General features: G+C 39.4%; 1 long non-coding RNA gene across 1 annotated transcript; it reads right to left on the bottom strand.

The window, feature by feature from the left end:
• On the bottom strand, nucleotides 1-23686 carry LOC132329134 (uncharacterized). Its single transcript, XR_009486973.1, has 3 exons — nucleotides 10886-23686; nucleotides 477-594; nucleotides 1-163 (listed from the first exon to the last, which is right to left on the bottom strand). It is a non-coding gene; the product is annotated as an uncharacterized LOC132329134 (long non-coding RNA).
• Nucleotides 23687-24027: the final 341 nt, after the last annotated feature.

Below are 24027 nucleotides of genomic sequence, written 5' to 3'. Positions count from 1 at the left end.
TTTATTTGTCTCAAAAGGTTTTATTCAGTAACCACTACTTCATTTAATTCAGTCACTGCCCTCCAGGCTCAATCACACTCTGGTATTTGACCTCTTCACGTATGGGGAAAACAATAAACCCCAAGCCCACAGTATGTTCTCTCAAGGAAGAATTTCTTGCCCTCTGAAATAAAAAATAAAAGAGCAAAGGTGATTGAGGAGCAAAAACATTTTTTTTACCTTGCCTAGATTATTCTGCATAAGTGTATATTAAAATTCTCAGAGTTTCCAGATCATATGTCATACAAGAGCAATAAATTACTTTAGTTGGCTTGAGTGTGAATTCCTAATAAATGGAATCCTTTATTTGTATGTTTACATTTGAAATAGAATTTATTTTTCACATTAAAAGGTGACGTGTTCTAATTAATTCTTAAAATTAAAAGATAGCAATGTAAAAACTTCTTAGCAGAAGTAAACAGAAAATAATAACTCACCTTTTATGAATGTGCTAGGTGTTTTTTAAGTATTCAGCTGACTTCTGCACAGTACTGAATTAAGACTCAACTTCATTGACTCAGAAGATGTCTAGAGCACATTTTCTTCAGTGATAACCTGTATTTATTAACACACACAAAACAAAATTTCTCTTCTGATGACACAGGCACTGAGGAAAAGGTTGTTACCTCTGTTGAGGCAGTTTCCTTCTTTGTAAAATTACCTTTGCTTGAGGCACTTGGGCAGGGACTGCACAGAATTTTCACTGTAGATCCAAGGAGGTAAAAACAGGCAATTTCTTTCTGTCTTTAGCACAGATAACTACCTATCATTGTCTACACAGAACTAACCTGAGTCACAGCATTTGGATTTAGGCTTCAAAGGAAGAAACACTCCAGGAGCTGATAGAAGTTCCTAAGTCAGACAGCCATAACACAAAGCCAGTCCCTCTGGGGAAGGGGACTCCCTTCTTCTCCAGCTTTTACATCTGCTTCCCTCATACAGCCCCCCACAGATCTCTTTGCAATCAAACTTTCAAGGGTTCAGCTAACACAGAAAGAGCATCCAGGTTCTTACCTAGGAAGTGATCCTCCACAGCACAATGGAATAATTATGATTAATTAACAGACACAGTAATTAAGGCCCTTTCATTGCTGTGATACTCATTCTCAGCAACAAAAAAAGTCTAGGTGATTTCTGCTCACTGAGAGCCACGATTGCTAGCACTGCACTGAAACAACAAATCTGCCTCCTCTCTTCTATAAAAAGCAGAATGAGGAGACACACAGAGATCCACCCCTGCCTACATTGTGCTTTTCTGCCCTGTACTGCTTTGGCCTACACTGAGTCAAAGAGACAGTGAGATACCACTTGGTAACCAACTATACTTCTATTCTCTGATATGCTTATGTTCACAACCTGTATTTAAATACTTTGATAAAATTCAAGAAAAAGCTAGGGACTGTGTTCTTTGCTACATCTGGCAGTGTAAAGTAAGAGGAAAGCCAAGTGAACTGAAAAAAGAACTGCCAAACTGAAAATGTGCTTCCTAAAAGCATTCCACAAAATGTTGGTCACTTGCTACAGATCCTGGAGGAAATTACAGTAGATTTCTGCTATCCAGAGCAAGGATGAGTCAGGGCTTTGGCATAGTGGAACTGGGAAAGACATCTTTGTAGGGACTGGAATTATACAGCTAGTCAAAACCAAGATTTAGATACTTCTACCACCAACATCTATGTTTTATCATTTGTTCTTACCAGGGGGAAAAAATGTATTAAAAAAAAAAGATAAATTAATGCATGAGTTCTTTCTCTGCAGAGCTGTAGAAGCAAAAAAAGGCAAACCAGTAAAATATCAATTTCTATCGTCCTCTATGAAAAATGCAATGCTCCTGTTGAAAAATACAATTAAATAATAATGAAAATAGAAATAATAACAAAAACAAGTTAGAAACTGTAATAATTGGTAACCATAAAAACATATCAATGCTATTTGTTTTGATCCATAGAAGCATTCATATGGAAGACTATGAATGTTTACAGAATTTAATTGGAAGAAATCTGAGTTTATTTGGGAGTTTTGGTGCACACTGTCTTCATAATCTTGGGAGGTTTCAGAGGCAAATGTATTCTTGTGCAGATCATGAATCCTACTCAGGCCAATAGCCCCTTCTTTCCACGTAAGTTAAAGTATTCACAATTATCTCTCTGCAGCACCAGTCATCCATTCCATACGATGCAGAACAGTAAGTAATGAGCTCACGGCATTTTTCTCTTTATGTATCTCTACTGCCCCACCCTTCACCTTGATCAGATCAGAATGTGTCAGGGTGACCTTCCACAGAGCCATCCTAGAAGGGCTTTGGTTGGAAGGGGCCTTAAGGATGATCTTGTTCCATCCCCCAGCACCAGCAGGGACACCACCCGCTAGACCAGGCTACTCGGGGCCCCACCCAGCCTGAACACTGCCAGGGATGGGGCAGCCACAACTGCTCTGGGCAACCTGTTCCAGTGCCTCATCGCCCTCTGGGTAGCACATAGGTGTAGAGGACCTGGCACAAAAGGAACCCAAATTTGGTTGGCATATATTCTAATAGTAGCTGATAAAAATCTTCTGTTTGAACAGTTCACCTCTGTAAAATACTCTAAAATCAGAGGGGCTTTTGATCTAGTTTAAAGCATTCACATAATCAGTGACCAAGCAAAATGGAAGTGGAGTGAACAAAATTAATATTTTCCATTTCTCTGAAGTCCTAAAACATGGAAGATGCAAAGCTGGATTTTCTGTCCTTTATGCAGCAGAGAAGGAAGAGAAGAAGGAAATTTGACAATCAATCAAGAAGTCGCACTTCGTGACTGACTGTCAAATGCCAGGAATCTTTAAAGAAGATTTCACTTCCTGGTTCATTGAAGATCTGTGATGCACAGACCTGCAACAGTTTGAACTTTCTGCTCCCAGTCTATAGTGCAGAGGTTTTTAATATATGCAGTAGAGGGTTAAATATAGTCACTTCACAAATTCTGACATGTCTGGGTGGAACTAATCGTGCTTCCAGGTAAGATTCATCTTTTAATAACTTGGCTACCCTTGACAAAAAGTTCTGCATTTGGCAACAGCATAATTTCAGTGTCTATATCCAGGCTGGATGCTGGGGCCTCAGCCAGGAATTAGAAGATGGAAATTATTAACATCTGGAGGTCACTTACATTCACCATAGCCACTGAACAGAGGCTGGTGCTAATTACATGTGCTATGACTGAAGTAAAGAATAGCCGTGGCAACCCTTGTAATAAGCCATGAAGCTGCAGGTGCTATGAACCTATATTGCTCAAAATGGGTGAGCTGGGGAGGTCAGAAGGAGGGGTATTGTAAGAGTATGGGTAGGAAACACAGAAAACTAAGCTCAGAAAACATGTGGCAATAGTTTAGTACAGTTTCAAGCAGTCTAGGTTTTAACAGTCTGGGGTGATCTCAGCACTTTTTTTTTAAATTAATTTAAAACACTTTCAGAGAGAGCCATGATTTCTGTTCTGCTACAGTGGCTCCTAGACCCATTTATGAAAAATGTGGATTTTAAAATTCATGTCGTCTTTTCTATTTCGTCTCAACAGTTTAGTGATTCTTCCCCACAAGGTGGCAGAAAGACCACACAGTTGACCAATAATGGTTAGACCCAACCTCTGCCTTGCCACAGAATTACTACCTCAAAAGTCCTACCACCCAAGCAAAATAAATCCTTAAAGAATTAATTCTGTGTTAAATGAGACAGTGCATCATATCCAACGGTTTAAGGAAGAAGATCACAAACAGGAGAGATTAAACTGCTTAGTCATCATGACCTACTCCAACATTATTATGCAAATGGAGCCTTTTGCACAAGTGCCAGCTTGCGGTGCCTTGGCCATCTGAAGGGAAATGGATATGAAAGCAATTTGGATAAGAAAGAAAATCATATTTGAATACAAACAAACCCAGCCTGGAGGGCAATAACCTCCCGTTGGACAAGTTTTCAAATAATAAAGATTTATTAGAAAGAAACTCAAGATCAGGCTTTTAAAACACAACTTTCAAGATGGTTAATGAGGGCACATGGCATGTGGAGAATGCCCCAGATCACGCAGGGCTGTGCATCTGGCCATAGCAATCACCTCTGGAGCACAGGGCTCTCCTGGGCAGGGTCACCAGGAGGGGTGGGGGCAGGCTGGGCAAAGGCTGCCTGGACAGCTGGTCATGAGAGCCTTCCAGCAGGACTGCAGACCAGGATCCAGGGCAGGGGCAGGAGCAAGACCCACCCCCAGCATGAAGCAGCTCGGGATGATGGGAGCAGGCTCTGCAGCCTGGACTGGGCTCCGTGCCAGCTGCGGAGCCCTCGTGTGCCACAGCGGGATGGACGCGCCAGGGGCTGAGCCTGAAGCCCTGCCTGCTGCCTGGCCAGGGCCCTGCTGTGTGCCACAGGCCCCCTCCTCCCAAAACAGGTATGAGGGACTTCTCTAAACCACTGATTACATCTGTGATCCTCTCCTGGATTCACCTAAGGTGGCCGGTCAGTGATGCACAGAGGAAGCAACTCTTGCCCTACACTGAATTTTTCAACCTCTCCCCTTACAGTATCTCTCTTGGTATCCACCTGGCATCATTGTTTGTTTTTTTTTTTTTACAGCAGACAGAAAGACATGCTACATACACATTAGAATCCTTCTCTACCTCTGTACCAGATCCTCCAGTTTTTCCAACACCTCCAATCAATAAATTGCAATTTCCCCCTTGAGGATCAGCATTAGGAATAATCTCCACAAGCTCCATGAAAGGGCTCCAGCCCTGACATACCATATGAGTAACTAGCCTTTTAAGAGGCTTAAGAACCAACAATTTAGGAAATATCTTTCAGTAGAACTGACTGTTGTAGTTATTTCAGAATAAAATAAGAAGCAAAAGATAACCTGAAGTCAGGCCAAAAGCCAGTTAAAGTGAACAGAAGCAGTAAAGCCAAGTACACAGCAGCAATGGCAGTAAACAGTCATGTGCCAAAAAGGCTGGACATGACCATGTCTCGATAACAAACATCCTCTTCAACTTGTGAACATGCCCATGTTTTAGTAGGAAAAAAATTCCAAAGTCTGTTCAAGCCAGAAAATCAAATTAAGAAAGCACTTTAAAATCAGCTTAAAGCGATTAGAATTTTTGTGAAGTGTAGAAAAAGGGATTTTTAAATCATTTTTGCTTGTCAGGAAGAAGGCACATCATTTGACTGAGAATGTTGCCCACACACAAACAGAACAGCTGCAGGAAGCCAGGCTGTGCTGTGAGACAGCTTCCATGCCCACCACAGTGGCACAGAGACTGCAGCCTCAGCTGTGGCACCCCTCCCTCCTGCTCCAGGCCTAGAGGTCAGCAAAATAGCTTGGTGAGAATTTAGTTGGCCATTTTTGTGCTTTTCCTTCCCTTCTACAAAGAGGTGAGCCAGACTAAAGTTAGAAAAATTAATTCACTGAAATACATTAACGTGTTTGGGGTGCCACAAGCAAACTTTGTTGTACCTTTTACTGAATTTTGGGTTTTCAGTTTAAAGCAGCCAGATTCTCCAAGGTAATTTAGTGGAGTTTAAGAATAGCTTCTCTTTATACCTGTGGGACTGTGCCTCCACAGAGACATTGCCCTAAATCTGAGAGAAGTCAGTGCATGTAACAAGATTCTCCTCACACAAAAAAAAAAAAAAAAAAAAAAAAAAAAAAACAAAAAACACATTTCCAGTGCTTCTATTTCATGTATGAAAAAGATTAAAATGATGACAACCTTATTCATGACTGAAGCTGGAAAAAAGATTCTCTCACAGCTGAAATTCAGGAGACAGGGATTTGTCACCACGATGGTTCACAGATCCCCACATACCCTTGGGTGAGCTGCATCCCTACTCTCACCTGAGAAGTAATGGAGGTGTGTGACACATTTACTTCAACTGGGCCTCTGATCTACTTAAATTGTCTTCTTCCTAGGACAGGAACAGATGCTGATGTTTTGTTTTTACTTCATAGAAGACTGATAAGGTAAACATCAATAAAACGCCCCGCACTACATTAAAACTCTTGCATTAAACTACTCATGGCACCACAGAGAAGGGACAATGGCAGATCCTCCACTGGCTGTTGGCTGAGGGGGCTTCTTGTCTTGCCTTGATCTCTGGGAAAGTTTGTAACTGAGCCACAAAGGAAGTGTATCAGAGTAGGCCAAATGTACTTTTTCCGTGAAGATGCAATCTTCAGCATACGCTGGGTTGGTATTTTCAGGTCAAGCCAAGCAGGGTCTGTTCTGATCTCCCTAGACCATACTGCAAATTCTCCCCTAGATAAGCATCCCCATGCTCTGCCAGGTGCATGATTATTCTGCCTGGCAGCCTTTGGGCTTTCATACTGCCAGAACATGGGACATGCAGAAATTAAGGGAATAAAGCAGTTCACTGTCTTTTCTTTTTGCTGAGATCCTGCAGTCTTCCTAAGCTGACTGGTTTCAGTGCTAAGTACCTGAGTTACTCGTTAAGAACAGTCTGCTCCTCACCCAGAAGAATGAGCCAGAGGAAACCCTGCAAAAGATTTCCAGTTTTCAACAAGGGCGGGGTTGGCCATATAAAGAAAAATCTACTATGCAAAGGTATTTTGGTTAATGGATATCAGGGTATGACCAAATTGCTCAGGTAAAATAAAGATAAGTTACTGGAGCACTACCCACAAGGAAGGCACTATGTTGCCAAGGTAAACCACCACTGGTCTCATACAGCCATAACTGCTTTGCCCACTCTCTGCAAAACTGAGAGTGGGCAAAAGGTTTCATGCACTTTGTATCTCTAACCCAGCAGCCACAATTTAGTGTCACACCTAGATCAAAGGTATGAAGTCCTAAAAACAATGCAGTCAAGAACCTCTCTAGCAGCTGTTTGTTTTCATGGCACGTTCACAGGTGAATTATCCCAGATTAACCTGTTTAATTAGCTAAATGTGGCATAAACAGCACGGTTATGTCTTTCTTATTCCAGGAAGCCTCATCTGAAGTGCAACCAGGTTTGCAATTCTTTAAAAGAAAGTCAGAACCGTATCATAAAATGTAAGAAATTTGATCCATCATCTATAAATATGAAAGCATTTATAACACCGCATATTCGTTTGCTGGGAATATTAAATGAAAAAGGAAGAATTTAACACAACCAAGAATTTAGCAGATTCTATAAAAATCACACAAGAAGAAAATTTGCTCAATGTCAAGTCCTTAGTCAGATAAGCTCTAATTGCACTGTAGTTTAAGATGGAAATGACTTACAGAGCTCATCAAATTTATGTGACTGCAAGGGCTGTCAGAGAAGATGTATCAGATAGTAAGCTGAGGATATATTTGTTCTTAGCAAAAAGGCCAAGCAAAAATCTATCTTCTTCCTACATCCATCAGCTGAGGCGAGAACACATAACTGGTTTAGAAGATAAGCCAATAACTAATTCAGTCATGTGGAAAGAGCTGCCATGAAATCCCTCCCACCACCCACAACATTTTTCCGCCCACATTGTTTGTGCTGCTGCACAATCCCCACCTAAACTTTTAGAAACTGAAATTCATCTCTTGGCAATCCTAATGCTTTGTTATTTCAACCCACGATTCTTTGCTTCGTTGGTGGCATAATATGGTAATGACAATGAAATCACTACGAGCCTAATTCAAGACCTTCGGATGTCCACAGCAGCAGTCACTTGAAAGGGAATCTATCCTTATTAGAGGAGAGAGGATTTTCAATCAATAACTGTCAGCCGTACATTTTCTTGAACATGCTGTCAATGGGATTTCTCTCCTTCCTTATATCAGCCAAATGCTTTTCATACTCACAAATGTGAGAGCCATTTAGTCACTCCATGCATCTGTTTGGATTTTAGTTTCTTCAGTGAGAATGCCAACAAGAAGGCCAACGTTGACTGTGATTTCTGTCTTATCTGTATACACATCCAGCAGAAACTGTATTGAGACCAGGAACTCATTTCCCATTCTGTAGGTCACTGAGCAGCTGCTGGTAATGATTTTTGCTCACTAATGACCTAGGTTATATTTGAATCAGTGCCCTAGAGGTGAAAAACTCTGTATTCCATTACTGATTCCCTGAGTCATAAAATCCCTTGATAATTTTTTTCCTAGCTGGCTTTTGCAGTATTGTTATTTATTATCTTATAAAAATTCCGTGTTCATCAAGTGTCAGGAAAATGCAAAATAAAAAAGCTGTATGTATAAGAGATGAAGTATTTGCATTAAATGACCCTCAAAATGGGGCAATACAATGGAATCAACACCATATAACAGTCAAATGGGTTGGAAGTAAGAGGCTTGTGACCCACTGAAAGGAAATACTCTGTCAGGAGAATAGAATTGTATAACCAAATATATGAGTAATACATTATTTCTGGCATAGTAAAAAAAGCTATAGTAAATGAATTATAGCCTTGGCTTTTAACCCCATTCTTAGGTAATACTCCAACATATATCACTTGCATATTTAAGTTAACATGGCCACTTCCTTGTGGGTCCCTTCCAAGTCAGCACACCCTGCGATTCTGTGATACGTCTACTAGTAAGATATTATACACATCATTTGCCACATTATGACCTCCCATGTGTTGCATACACAAGTCTCCTGATGCCAATGTGGGATTAATGAAGAGAAACACCCAAGCTCTTAGGAGAAAAAAATTTACTGTGAACCTTAAAAACCACAGATTTGTGTAGGCAATGTAGCAAGCTGTTAAAGAGACAGAGATAAGTGCTTCAGTATCTCGGTGTACCAGTGTTCTTTACATATTAGACCCTTCCTACCTGCTGTGCTTAGTTTCAAAATTCACCTCTGCCACAGGGAAAAAAAAAAAAAACAAGGTCTGTTTGCTTTTTCATGGCTGCACCACATGGCTTTCACTTTCATCAAAACACAGCAAAAGTGTCACAGGGGAATCATTCCCTCAGCTGCCTTAGCGCTGCTGATCTTTGACCTCGAAGGGAAATGGATTCCAGGCACACTTCTGCCTGACAAGTGAACCATGTAAAATCTTGATGAGGTGTGTGTTTTGTTTTGTTTGATTAACAAGCCCTAAAAATCGAGGGAAAGCTTTGTCTAACCAAAAAAAAAAAAAAAAAACCAAAAAAAAAACACAAAAAAAACCACTCTCTTTATTCATGCTTGTATTTTGTAAATTTACTGACCTAGAACAGTAAACGCTGCCGTCTACATAGGTAAAAAGCACATTGGTACATCAAAGTGGCATTTTGGAAAGACACAAAGGGCACCAGCTACGCGTGCAGACCTTGGGCAAAGGGGGAAGCTTAGAGCCATGACGTCATAAATCTTAGCAACTCTGCAATGCACCGAGCACGCACACGCAGCATAATGATTCTGCTCCCTGGAGGGAAAAGCTTAGGAGCAGGAGGAAAGAAAAGATTATTTTTAGCTAAGGGAACCCTTTGTCTTACAGCATTAAAAATCCTTGAGTTGGCTTCTCACAATAGCAGCCTTGTGCTGTGCTCTAGTTTTAACTCGTGGAGTGCTACAAAATGTAACAATTACAGAGTAATGTGCCACCTTCTAAACTTCCTGTTTGCTTTTACTTTATGCCCTTTTGTCTCTGATTAAAATTTTGCATATATAAAAGCTTCAGATTTTTAGAATTTAGAAAATTCAAAGCTCTTGTTCTTATTTATTACCAAGTTACATTTTTCCATAAGTAAAACAGACCTAAGTAATAGGAGCAAAAAGCAACGTTTATTAGAGTGGTGAGTTGAAAGTGTAATACCTAAAATTAAACTGAAGGCGCATTCCCATTTGAACATTTTATCTTGTGAGACACAGATCTCCCTTTTCCTCTAATGCCAAAGAAATTTGATTCTACATCCATTAATAATCCTAGATGTCAGCCACAGACAACATTTTCATCAATCATTGCATTAAAGCACTGACCAAAAGATACACCTATAAAAGAAGAAAACACACTTTCCACTACCTTAATGTCTTTAATGTGTTTTCAAGACTTTAAGCCATTTTGCTGAAGGCTACTTTTAGTAACATGGAGAGACAACTGCATACACATCTCAGCTGCAAAAAATTTGATTTTGTTTAGCAAAGAAAAAAGAAATCTTATAACCTCTTTTAGCTGCATCTTAGATACTCCCAAGTACCGTACTACATTTTGTGGTATACCTGGCTTTTTTTTAGAGCTACCTTTGAGCTGGCCTCCAGTATATTGGAATTGCTGTGACTGCCTGCTTTGCTCCATGGGGCAGGGGTGGCCTGGCACAGCTCTATTCAATGGTGTAACAGGGGTATGTCTATATCACACAAATCAAACCTGAGGTGAGCTACCCACTCGGCCTCTGAAAACATTAATTCAAGTACCAGCAACAAGACAGACAGTGCAGTATTAGTCTGACTAATAAGCAGGGATAATTAGTCTGTATAGAAGCTTGTACTAATGAATTTCAATGAAAATGGGCTAAATCTAATTACCTAACATTTTTTCTGGTTAAGAGCACATAGACAAAGTGTTACTATGAATTTTCTGGTCCACAGTGACTGTCCACACATTTAACCTTTCAGTGCAACTCATACCATGTTCATTCCACAGCCATACCCCTCTAGAACAGCCTCCTGACTGCTTGTTTGAAAAGTTAGGCTGAAGAGAGAAGAAGGAAAATATAAAACTACCACAGGTGATCCTTTACATTGGAACATAGCTGGAAAACAGGAAAAAACCCCACATGCCACTACCATCACATCACAACTGTTCTCCACTACTGACTTCTGCTTAGGGCAACCTTTTAGAAATATTGGTATGGGGTAAAGGAGACAGCAATCCTTTTAACTCTGGCAGGGAAAGAGGAGAGAAGTATTACCCACCTTTCCTTTATCAGAAATCCCACACTTTGCCATCCCACACCATTGGGCAACTCCTGGAAATCACATGTCTTCAGTGAATGAGAAGCACAGGTCATGACAGATTCGTCATTTACCTGGCACACAAAAAATACAGCACTGCAGGACTTGACTCTTTGACAGCAGCGAGTCTGCTCCATAAAATTCAGCCTCTGTCCCCATTTCTACAGGTAGTGTTGTTCCAGATAAACAAATCCAACTGTTCACAGCTGGTGATGTTTTTTAAGACTATTAGAACTTGGCTCATAGCTTCAAATGCAGAAGAAATTGAAATAAGGCATAACCATTCAAAGACTTACCTTTCCGAAGATTGCTTCAGAACATGCAAAGCTGCCATTTTTATATGGAAGTTTGTCCACTGGTATTTCAGGAAACAAGAAGATCCTTCTACACAGCATGCCTGTCCTCTCCATCACTAAACAACCTGTATATAAGGATGCCTAACCTTATTAATAATTGCTAGTTATCACAGTAATTAGGAGTTTGAAGTGTTATAAATAGTTGCCAAATGTGTCCTAATTTCCTAGCACGTACAGTAGATAAGGCACAGTGCTTACTGATATCTGAGGCTATAGATGTGCTAATTTTACTGGCATCTACAGAAACCATAAGCAAATAAATACACTACAGAAAAAATGTCCTAACTCAAATGTTCCAGTCTCACCCTTCACGGGAAAAGCATATGAAATCTGTTAATAACTTGAACTTTAGCTGCGTCTTAATAAGACACAGACTTAATTCTTTTAGTAAGTGAGGCAGCAAATTCAAATGTTTCTAAAAATAGATATTACAATCCATTGTGACCAAACACTTTCTTGGCATCCAGTTCAAAAAACATTACTAATGAAACCTGATAATCCTTGATGGTACAGGATGTTTAAGCATCTAATTAATATTAGCAGGCAAAGACTAATCAACAGTTGTAAAGAAAGTCATAATAAGGTGGTCTGAGAGTGATGAATCAAGCAACACTTGCTTGAAAACAAATCCTACCTTGATTGTCAATACTTGGGCATTAATTAATAAGGGCATGTAGACAGGTTGTAGACTGGTTTTAGTTACTGGGGGGGAAGTACTATTAACCAACATTTATCCTAAAACAAAAATTTCTTAATTGCTCAGTTATGTCAAAATTTTAGAGTTTCTGACAAGGAAACTGCATCGATGAATAATACGGATTAATAGAAGGCTCAAGGATTACTGAATCTAGGACTTTTTTAAATATAAAAATTTATATAATTCCTGGGGGGGAAAATTTGCATTAAAACACTTATTTTGAAAAGTCTTTGGCCCTTAGATTGGCACAGCTGATGGGAAGACCTGAGATCCTTGGGAAAGGATCTTTAATCATGAAGAGTAATCTACTCAGATAGATGGCACATTCACTGAAAGGACCATGTTTAACTGTACTAAATAAATAAGTGTTGTCAGGGTAGAAAAAGAATCCATATACTAACAAAAAGATCCTGAGAATTTAAAAGAAATGGACATGTTATTGAGAGTCACAAAACAGGCTACCCTCTGTGAAGCAGAGACAGAGAAGTGAATGAAGTAGAGCCATTTTAATGTTGTCCAGAAGAGTATGAATAGATAAATGTGTTGATAACATTCTTTATTAATGGCATGCTAAGGTAAAAAAGAGAGAGGAAAGAGAGAGTGCAGTGTGGGTCCAGAGGTGAATAGACAGTACTGAAACTCATTCATAGAAATAATCACCAGTCATTGCCTCATAATTGACAAATACTATTTTAAAGCCCAGTGGTAACACAACTAAAGACCTGTTTATATCTGAGTGAGACAGTGGGTTTTATTGACTTTATAACCAAATAATCACTTTCTTTCAATAAGACCAAAGACAAGAGAAACTGATCTTGTATTGAACAAATTTCATTTTATTCAATACCCCAAATGTAAGTATAGAAATACATACCTACATTTTTATATATAAGTACATAATTGAATAAATACTAATGCTTGACATTTTCTGTCTCTGTAGGGCCCACATGGGACATACTTAGCTGAACCTATTGGACAAGCAATTTTACGGACTTTAAAATAAAGGTGACACTTGGAATTTCTTTGCATCAGATAAGCATGTTTCCCATATATTGTATATGAGTCAAGGAAAGGAAAATCTTTAATGGGATTAACATACCAGACCCAGCTACATAAACAGCAACAATTGCTAGGCTGAAAGAGAGGCCTGGGAAAAATGAAAGCCAAGTTGTCAGTCTCCCATGTCTTGTCTGTACAGCTCTGAGAGCAAAATTGATGGGATCCTGGCCAGTACTTAATCTGAAGGCAAACATTAAGTTGCATGGACCTCCAAATTGAGGTGTTTTTTTGGAAAGTGCATCCCAGCAAGATTTTTCAAGGGCTTCTGTGTCCGGCTCTACTTCTGCTTTAGGTCCTGAATTCAGTTTGTTATTTGGCCACCCTACTACACTGTCTTTCTGTGTATGTGTTCATAATAAGGCTTACACTTCTATCATACAAGAAGATATGGGGTTGGTTTTGTTTTTCTGAACTTGTCAGTTCATTAAACAACATTTGTAATTCATTAAACGTTATTACAAGCTACACTAGGAACCTTTTCCTTTGGCTTATACAACTGTGTTTCTCTATAGATATTTCTCTTTAAAAAGAAAAAAGGAGACTTTGGCTCATCTTTTCCTGATTTTCTCTTTCAGACAGCTGAAGGCTGTCTAGCACACGTGTGCTCTGGACAGTCTTCTTTAAAGGACCTGGGAAGCTGGAGTTCTGATCAAAGAGGACATAATTTCTTAGTCTGAAATGAATAATCCCATGTTTAAATTTTGAGAACTCTGGCCATGAACATCCAATTCAGCACTGGGTCTAGGAAAGCAGACAAATAAAAAAGGACCAGTTAAATCCAATTTACTGTTGGTACCTGGCAGGAAAAATGAAGGGTGTCCACCTGGCTCCCAGTATGGATTTGCAATTATTGGAGTTGATCCTCAGATGACTTCCAGTGCATGACAAATGATGACTTCCCCAATTGCTTTGGGGGAGAAGGAAAATTTTCTCATGCTAGTGAAATCGCATTTTTTAATGGATTTCTAAGGATTTCCCAAACATTCTCCAAGGCCAATGACAAACAGGTAAGGAGAGTGAATAATCTCTGTGATACCAGATGTTAAATGACTTTCACCATTAAAAACCCCTGTCATTCCTTCCCTTATGACACACCATTTCCTCTCGACTTTTCATTATCCTAACCACATAAATGCTAAAGTGGCCAGCTGGAATTAATGAGCAATTTAATTGACCATGTAAAACTCCTACAAGTTTTTAAATATAAACTAATGCTGTATAATGCATTGAAAAGGTATTCAGCTATTGCATCTCTTTGAACAAATTTATTACAGAAGAAAAAAGATAAGAAAAAAACAGAGAAAACAGAGCCTTGATGTGAAGAGAAATTAAGGGTAAGAGAACTGTACCTCTGAAAACCATGCAAAGGAGATCACAGAATCATACCCATACAGAAATGAATACTCTTTTTTACCAGGGGTGAGTAGTAGCATTCCCTTAACTTCTGCTTCTTTTTCAGTTGTTAGCGCTCTGAAGTAATATTTGTACTCACAGCTGCAAGATGAGTAGTACTGATATTTCAGGTGTCTGCTGAGAGCTTGTGATATAACAAGTTGTAAAACACACTATGGGAACACAGGAAGTATTAATCCCCATGTTTCAGGATAACCACTTCCAGGGCTCAAGACGGTCAAGATGACATTTCCTGCACAGTATATAATTGCTCCCCAATTAGTACAAAGATTTCTGCCTGAAAAGCCCTTGTAAAGCCAGAATAGACAAAGCAGTGATAAGATACTCTGTTGCAATAAAAATATTTCAGTTTTTCGTTTTGACAATTAGAACAATCAGACTTCTAAGAAATTTGCTTTTAGTTTTCTTTTTAAATTAAGTGGAAAGGACTTTTTAAAAGTATTTTACTGATTGATTTTGGTAAGAATCTGAAGCAGCCTTTTCTGGTAAAGGACAAATTAATCCAAATTTTTTAAATATTTTCAGAAAAAAAGGTTAAGAAGGCAGGAAACTATTGTTGCTGATTCAGGAGTAAGTTGACAAAAATGTCATCTGGGAAGAAATATTTTTACTAGAAAAGTAAACTGGAACGAGAGTATTTGAGACAATTCTGAAAGAACACAAATTTACAAAATGTTGCCAATTTTCACCAAGGAAAAGATGAAATTAAATCCTCATAGCCGACCAAAAAAAAAAAGCCCAAGTAAACCATGGCGTCAAAAAGATGTAAAAAAACCCAAAAGATGCAAAAAATATGTAAAGCTCTTCAGCATTATTATGGAGGAGAAGAAGATGAAAAAGAACTAAATGAGCACCTGCATAGTCAAGAGAGAAGAACAGGATATTTCAGTTTGTTTTCTATTTCCTTGAAATATTAGGTTTCTTTCATTTAAACACCATGGGGCTGTGTGAAACCTCTGTGTAACAGTAACTGTCAAGCAAGGTGAGGCTCAGAGGCTCCATCCATTAGCATTGCTGAACTTGGGAAACTCAGCTGCAACATCCTGTGCTGAAATGCAGAACTCTCATCTGCATTCTGATGTCATGAACAGGCACGGTGTGGAGGGTGCTTAGAATAAAAATTCAGAGGAGGGTGAGACTGTCCTAAAGCTGTGTTTACCAGAGAGCTGGTTACAAAAGGCTGGCAAATCATGGAAGGTATGAGAGCTTTCAAGAAGAAAGGTTCTTTTATGGATCGATCCCAGCAGTTTCTTCAGGCAAACATTAAGGCTCATGTGCATTGTTTGTGCACTTTTCAGTGTTAAACTTTCTCAGATATTTCAATAGCAACCTCAGATGCGGTTGAATTCGATCACCACAAATCAGATTTGTGATCAGGAAAGTCAGCCACCCATATGAGCTACTCATTCTGCCAGTACCATCTTTTTCAGTACCATGGCAGCAGATGCTGTGAGCTACATTCTCCCATTATTCTCCCCGAACAACTTTTCTGCAAAAAGTCTTGTTGACTTCAATGAGTAAGTGAATTTTATTCTCACTGGCAGGAGATCTGATTGCAGTCTTAATCATAGGCTTTTCCCTAGCTTCTATCCCCTATCATTACCCATCAACCCATGATCTTTTTCTGAGAGCACTTACTATTGTTGGAAATAGTAGTCAATACTTACATTTGGAAGAGGTGCTTGTGAGCACCTGGGCTGTGCTGCAGAACAGATACTATCAGAGAGGAAGGAAAGAAATGTGGTGAAAAATGAGCAGTTTCTCTAATAGTTGTTTCCTTTTGGGAAAAAAAAAAAAAACTCTTCACGGCCTTTTTCCAGCTGTGCAACCTATCCTGCAAATAAAGCATCAATTGGATATTAGATTGATTGTTTTGAGCTAATTAAATTTTTTCCAGGAAAGAGAGAAATGTCAGAGCATTTAGCCTATTGCATGTTTTTCTAAAATATGGTGCCAAGTGCGTGTGCATGTGTGTATATATATATATATATATATATATGTATATATACACTTTTTTTTTTACATATATATATATGTAAAAAAAAGGTAGGATTCACCATATTCCTGTGTTCCTCTACAACTCACTTAATTCATTTTCTGGTATTGAATATTTTTAACGTGAGATTCCAGGATTCATGACTTTGTATTTCAGTTGTAAATGGATAAAAAGATGTGTTAACAAAAAACCAGGAGAGCACCACTTGAATTTGTAATAATTAAAGTTTTATAGCTGAAGAAAAAGGTAGGGGAAAAATGAGGTCAAGTTCCCTTCTGGACTAAATGCTCCCACATCACCCCACACAGTGGCAGCAAAGCAGATAACCTGTCTGCAAAGCTACATGAAGGTTTCTGTCTCCTCTTGCTATAAAGGGCAAATGGAAGAAAAATTATAGTTAGATGGCAAGGGAGTTTTGAAGGATAACGTGAAAGTGAAGTAATAACTCGTAAGCAAGGCTCTTCTTTTTCTTTAAAACATTAGAAACATTTTTAAAACATTAGAAGCATTTTTTTCCCTAAATTTTAGTTGTCTGCTGAAGCATTTGCATGCTACAAATCAAAAAACAGCAGTAAGTAGGCTCTGGCTCAGGATTCAACCTCTGACAAAGAAAATTTTTGTACATAAAATGCACAGTCTGATTTAAACAACCCACTCAGGAACCTAAGCCTGACTGCAGGCCATAATTTTGCAAACAAAAATCTTTTTCATGGGCAGGGATTTCTCTTCATAGAACAGGTGGGGTGAAAACTACATTTTCCTTCTTGGTTTTTGAGCTCGCTCTTGTTACCATCCATAGTCCAAAAAAATGGATCCACTGAGTGCCAAGGGCTTTACCCAGTGGGATGAGTCCATGGGTGGCTGCTCTGCACCAAAGGGGTTTGGCTGTGTAAGCCTTCCAAGACTGGAGTCTTTGTCAGCAGCTTGCTCTTCTACACCCTCTCCAGCCACACAGCTCAGGGGAAGGGGAGAGAGAAAAGCAAAGCTCCAGGAAGGAGCCTGAGAGAAGCTGCAATTAAAATAGGCCTGGCCAGGTGCCAGCCCTGAATGCCTCCAGATACAATGGGTCCTAAACCTAAATTAGGCCAACTGCCAGGCTTGGGGATGCATGCACAACCATAATCTCCCAAGAGCAGACAGACAGCAAAGTTCAATTAAGTGTTCTCAGTTCACCAGTCAGTCAGAGAAATCCTTAGGCATGGCAACACTTGCCAAACATTTTTTATGTACAACACGAATAAAAAAATAAATTAAAAATGTATTAAATTCCTATCACTTCATACAAAAAGAGGGAGAAAATTTGAGATCTAGGAAGACAAATACTAAAATGCACATATGGGCAGAGCTAGGAAAAAAGATTTTAAAGTTATTTTTTGACAAGGCCACATGCCTACACATGAATGACACTGATTTACCTTTCATTAACATGCACAATGCAAAAATGTTGGTGAAGAGGGAACGAATTAAATAAGAAAGCCACATGGCAATATAGTTTGGCTACAATTTATGTTTGTTGCATTCTCAGTTTGTACAAGACAGACTTGCAGTAATCCCCTCTTTGACACTAACACCACAATCCAAGTTATTCTCTTCATTAGGCTCAGTTATTGGCCATCTGTCTGTGCAAAAAAAAATAGCCTGAATATCATTTCTTCCTCACAATGTGGAAACAATAATGAAATGCATTACAGGAAAAGCAAGCTGGAATTAGGATACTTCCCAGTTCAAATGAGAGAGAGCTGGAACCCATACTAAGGCTGCTGGACTCCACGTCCTGCCACAGCCGCATACCAGGAGCCAACTGCAGGGACTGCCAGGGAGGAAAAAAAAAAGCATTAAATCACTGCCAGCACTACTTTGGGTCTGGAGTCCAACGAAAAGAGATTTTTAGTTATTAATAATGCCACTGCAAAGCAAACAAACCCTACAAACATGCACACTTTGAAAGCCCAGGGAAAGCAGCCCTGAGGGTGAGGTCAGTCCTCGCAGCCCTCTGCAGCACTGGGCTCTGCTCTCCTTCACATTAAACACAGCCAAGATGCTCTCTCCAGTTTTGAGTGTCAGGATTTAGCACCTTCCATCCATCCTCTTCTCCTTTCCACAGCACAAAAAAGGCAGGGATGTGTTGGGAGAGATGGTTATGGCTTACCTGGAGCCTGCTGTCCGGGAAGTGCCCTGCAAAGGGTGTGTGGCTGAAGCCAGGGGCAGGCAGAGGCAGGGCTGCTGGGGCAGGGGACAGTCCTGCTGGGGCAGAGGACAGTCCTGCTGGGTGTTTATGAGAGCAGACACACATCCAGCCTGCTCATTGCTCAGCCATGGGCCAGCAGCCCTGCACAGGGTGGTCAGCAGCAAGGACGCAGGGCACAGTGTGAGCCTTGTCACCCGGAGATGCAGGATACTGTAGGTATAAAACTAGGGAATATTTTGATAAACTTCATTCCCCTACAAATTCTAAAGACAGGGATATAATACTTGGAATGCAGCTCCCAGTAGTCAAACTGAAAAATCTGGCCTAACTAGCCAAGATTTGCAATGAAATTAGGTATGCCCTGTTACTTACCTTCATCAGTCTGAATCACTAACTGTATTTTTGCCTCTTTTGTACACGGGGTCTATGCAGATATCCTATAAATAAACCTGAGGATATTGAACCTCACCATCTAATAGATGAAAAATTAATTCTTATGCAATAGCTGAAAAAATAATTCTTATCTTACTGATCACCAACACTTCTAGGAAATCAGAGACACCAAAAGAAAGAAGTATGCAATGATTTCTGTGTACCTTTTCTCCGAAAGATATAACCACAATAACCATTGTTCAGGGGTTTTATGATTGACAGAAGTGAATAAAGTCCCCCAAAGGAGTATATAAATAATTTAAATTGCACATACAGTGGCTGCCAGTACCCAGCCAAATTCACCTGGGCTGTAATTTTGCTTGGTGCTCACATTCCATCTCCAAAGCAGATAAACCAAATGTGTAATAGAGAATTAAGAAAGATTTAAAAATACCAGTAACCCTCTCTAGTAACAGTTATAATCTGTCTTGATATAGATTTAAAATCTAAGCTGCATTTTCAGAAAGGTTATAAGGAAATTATGTGTTGAACTGCTCTGGGATCTTGGGATGGAAAACACTACATATATTCTAAATCTTTGTTAACTACCACAACTTGCATTCCATTACTTTGAACACAACCAATCCAAAGCTAATGTAAAAGGTTCTGTAGGAGTGTTTTAAATCAGGGCATCAAGCCAGAGAATATTAAAGTGTATAAGCTGCCTTCCTGTCTCTAGAGGTTTTAATACAACGAAGGCTTGAACTCCTGTTAGCCTTGTTACATGAATTATGATGTACTAACTGTTCATCTGAGCACAACCAGTCCATTGTAAACCTAAGGAAAAGGGGTACTACCCTCCAGGGAAAACTAAGCATTGTTTGCTCTGGTTTTTTTCCTTGCAAACAAAAATTAAGTTAAAATTTTCATATCAACACCACAAAAAATTTTAAGACCTTCGTTTGTGTGATGATTGCAAGACCACATGAAAATGGCTTGTTTTGTTTGTTTTTGATATCATTAGGGAGTGAATGTGTTCTTTTTCTTGTAAACATTCTAGAAGATTAAATGTGCACACAAATTAATTTGGAAGTTGAAATAAATTTCATTACTTTAAGGAAAATCTGTGATCTCTGTTTTTGTATTTGAACATCTTACCAGCTACAATTTGAAATAAACCTGTGCTGAGGGAGACGAGAATATACACAGTTTTGCCTATCAAAGTTAAAGCACACAGGACGAGCATCATTAAACACTTCAAAATCTTTGTCAGGGGTAAAAATGTTCTCTCTGAGAGGAAAACCAAAAGAGAAAATGAAAAATTACTCTTATTTAAATTGCCAATATGGGATTTTACCTTTTATGTCTGTTAGAGCTCCTTCCTAATCCACAGCTATAGAGGCATTTGAAGCAGCAGCTCTCAAGAACTACATGTTTTGTGGTTTCTTCTCTATACAGAATCATTTACTTAACAACCAAATTGCTTGTGATATTAAGAAATAATTGTATGGTTTCTTAGCACTGTCTTAGGTGTCCAGAAACCTTCTTTCCCCACATAAAAATACTGCAGCTCATCCTGCACTGCTGTGGGTGTAGGAAGCATCATTACGGAACTGGAATTAACTGCACTTCACCAATTACCATGGCAGTCCACAGAGGACTATCTGTGGAAGGAGCTGCCTTTCAGAAAGTTCCAAAGAACACATCTGCCTCTGAACTAGCCACTGCTAATGGTGATGTTTCCCAAGGCTCCTTGGGGAGAGCAGTGCTCCTCCCACTCTGGTACATCCACACCACTCTGTGACCTCCATTGCCATCATCTCGCTGATCCTGCACTAAGATCCTACCTAGGTCTCAATTGTTAAGTTATTATTTGTGTCATGGGCTCTGCCTCAGTAGGTGTTCTGTCTGCTCTAGCCATGCTCAAGCTCTTCGAGTGTGTTCCTGTGTGTTTAAAATTCAAAAAAGGGTCACAAGTGACATTCACTGTCTAAGAGTGCGGGGACACGAAACATGGGCCTGGTATGTGCATATGGCAAAAGCTTATGGCTTTTAACATACAAAAAGTTATGTACAAAACACCATAAAAAGTTAAATCTAGTATGGATAAAAATCACCAGGGATGTCAGTGTGGATTTTAACCCAGCAAACTCCTCAGAATTGAATCCTTCTGAAAACCTTATAAAGCAAATATTAGATGAAACAGAAGTGATTTTACAGAATTCATAGAACCTGCTTTACAACTATAAAGAACTCGTACTATTTATCTGCATGTGTAAGTGATTAAAATTCAAAGCATTAACATGAATAGTAAGAATAACAAAGACTTTAATGAATCCCTGTGGAACACAGGCCAAGCTAGTTTGTTTGGCTAAAATTTTTCATAAATATAACTGCAGTGGAATTGTGCACTCAAGAACAATAAAGCAGAGTAACTGCCTGAAAAAGAAAACCAAGTAAAGGAGAGCAAAGGAATAAAGCATGAATAGATGTAACTCCAGTGTAGCAAATATAAATGAGAATCAGAGACAACTCTATCAGGATGAGGAAGGCAGCTAAAGAAGCATTGCTGTCTCAGCCACTGCCTTTATCTCCCACTTCATGCTTGTTTCACGTCACAAAATCAAGACAAAAGCAATAAAATTTTATTGAAAATAAATAAAAGTGACTTTTGAAAAAATAAAGATGCATACCACAGCATCATACTGAAACGTACACAAAGACAAACCACTTTCACCAGATGACAACTGAACAGTCAAAAGTGGACACTGCAGTCCACTTCTGATGCTGTAAATGGACCTGAGTTGGCTTGTTAGACAAGAGTGTGCATCAAGGCATGCTGTCCTCCCCCAGAGGAACACCTTTCAACAGCCTCATAAGTCTTTTGAGTTTTCCAAATATGCTCCAAGGACACCAAAGAAGTCAGTCACTCCAATCCTTGCTTTAACTGAAGGATTTGATTAACCATCCAGAGCATATTACCTTGGGCCACATGACAAGGTTACATCTCGCTAACTCCATTGCAGGGATTTTCAAACTGTTTGTGAAAACCTCCCAGAGGGCTGTATTACAGTACAGCTTTAAAGCACACAGAAAGGAGAGAGTTCTCTGTAAAATGTCACATTTTAACGTAAAACATAGCCCCCGAATCATAACCAACTTGGGCATGGACAGAATAGGGCAGAAAACCTGGAGAAGATAGAGTGAAAGTTGTTCCAATGCACACCTTCCCTGCTTCTTTTCAGAGGCCTAAGAATGTCCTTCGTTAATCTGGCTGGATGCAAAGCTGGCTTTCACAGCATTTAGCTTGCAGCACTTAGAGTCTAGCACAACATGCAGCTTTTAACTGGGACTTAGACTTCTCTTATGATGTGATGAAAGGCACCATACAAAAATGTTGCAGCACATGTCACAGTTGAGACAACCACAGAGACCGCACAGAGTATCATCATACAATCTCAGGAAGCTTCAACTCATACAGAGTAACACACCTTACCACTTCAGAAGGCTTCAGGCATCTGCCCATACAGAGTATAACATCACTTCAGAAGGCTGCAAGCATCTGCCCTTCTTGCTCTTCAGCCCAGCCTTTTATACCCCTGATGTTCATGCACTGCTCCTGTGTGCCCTCTGTTCCCTTTGGGGGTTGGTCAGTGCCCCTGGGCACTCCATGGCTCATTGCTGTCACAGCTGCTCACAGCTGTGCCCATGGGGATGAGGCTGGGCCCAGCCCCACTCCCAATGACCACAAACTGTGTGCCTACACAAAAAACACATTCCTGGAAGCCAAAAATGGACCACACTGGGGGGTGTGTCTGCATGCAAATTGTGGTCTTGAGCCTGCTTCTGAAATTCAGGGTCTCCAAGAGCCATTGCTCATAAAACAAAACCAGGAGACCAAGTGGTGTTTCTTTAGTTTCATCCTATCATTAAATGTCATTTGAGACATGGAAGACTTGCATCTAGATCCATTCTCCCCTTGACACATTTTGAAATTTTTTTCCTAGGCACGCTGCTTTAATTGCTTTTTAAAAACTGAGTTTGAATCTTTACCACAATTAACATTTATGTACATAACATTCAGTAAAGCATGAACAGAAATTTTAAAAAAAGGGTAAAAATGTTATTTTTACTTATTGAGAGTCAAAATATTAAAACCATTTCAACATGTACTAAACGTGTTATGTGTAGACATGAAATCACAGTAACAATGTCTGCACCAACAAAACCCAATAATATTAATTTCAGTTATCTAGTGAAATGCACTGATGCAACACTGGAAGTCTTCTAATGGAAATAATGTGCTTAGACATATCAGTTTATTATTCTCTTTGTAAACAGGACTTTTGCAATATTTACTTTTGTCAGCATCAGCTAGTCTACTGACACTTGAATTGCAGCAGGTTTGTACAGTATAAGAGTCTGAAGAATAATATAAAATGGCTTCCTGATTCAAGAGCTTAGCCTCTAGCACACACAGCCTTTATTCTGGCTATAATACAGTTCACATCTGGTTAAAAGAGATGTAATGCATAGAGAGAGTCTGTCATGCAGGCCTAATGCATTAAGTCTTTATTTTTCCTGTTTGTTGAGCTCTAAGGTTCAGTGGAATATGAATGGAGGTCTCACAGACCTTTTCTTTTTTAGCTGAGAGGTCAAACCTACTGCATGAAATACAGAAACTAACCCCCCTCCCCCCCTTTTTTTCTTAAACTAACCCCCAGTAAGGATTATTATTCTTATGCATTCTGTCAAACAAGGATAGTTAGTTTTTACAGTAAGGTCATTACTTAACAGAGAAATTTGAGTGATTTGCCTCAGTTGCTTTCCTGACAAAATAAAGTAACAGTAGCAACAGCAAGATGGCATTTGTTTTCACAAAGATAATTATGTAAAGTGTCAGTAGTGAGTATCTCACAGTGCTAGAGAAAGAGAAAAGCTGCTTTCTTAAGAGAACAGACTTGGAAAACTACATGCATAATAAGGACATCTCAAAGTAACAGCCAACACAAAACCAATATA

The sequence above is a fragment of the Haemorhous mexicanus genome, chromosome 6 (genome assembly GCF_027477595.1).
Source record: "Haemorhous mexicanus isolate bHaeMex1 chromosome 6, bHaeMex1.pri, whole genome shotgun sequence".
NCBI lineage: Eukaryota > Metazoa > Chordata > Aves > Passeriformes > Fringillidae > Haemorhous > Haemorhous mexicanus.
Note: the sequence above shows the minus strand (reverse complement) of the source record. Positions and strands in the feature narration are given on the sequence as shown.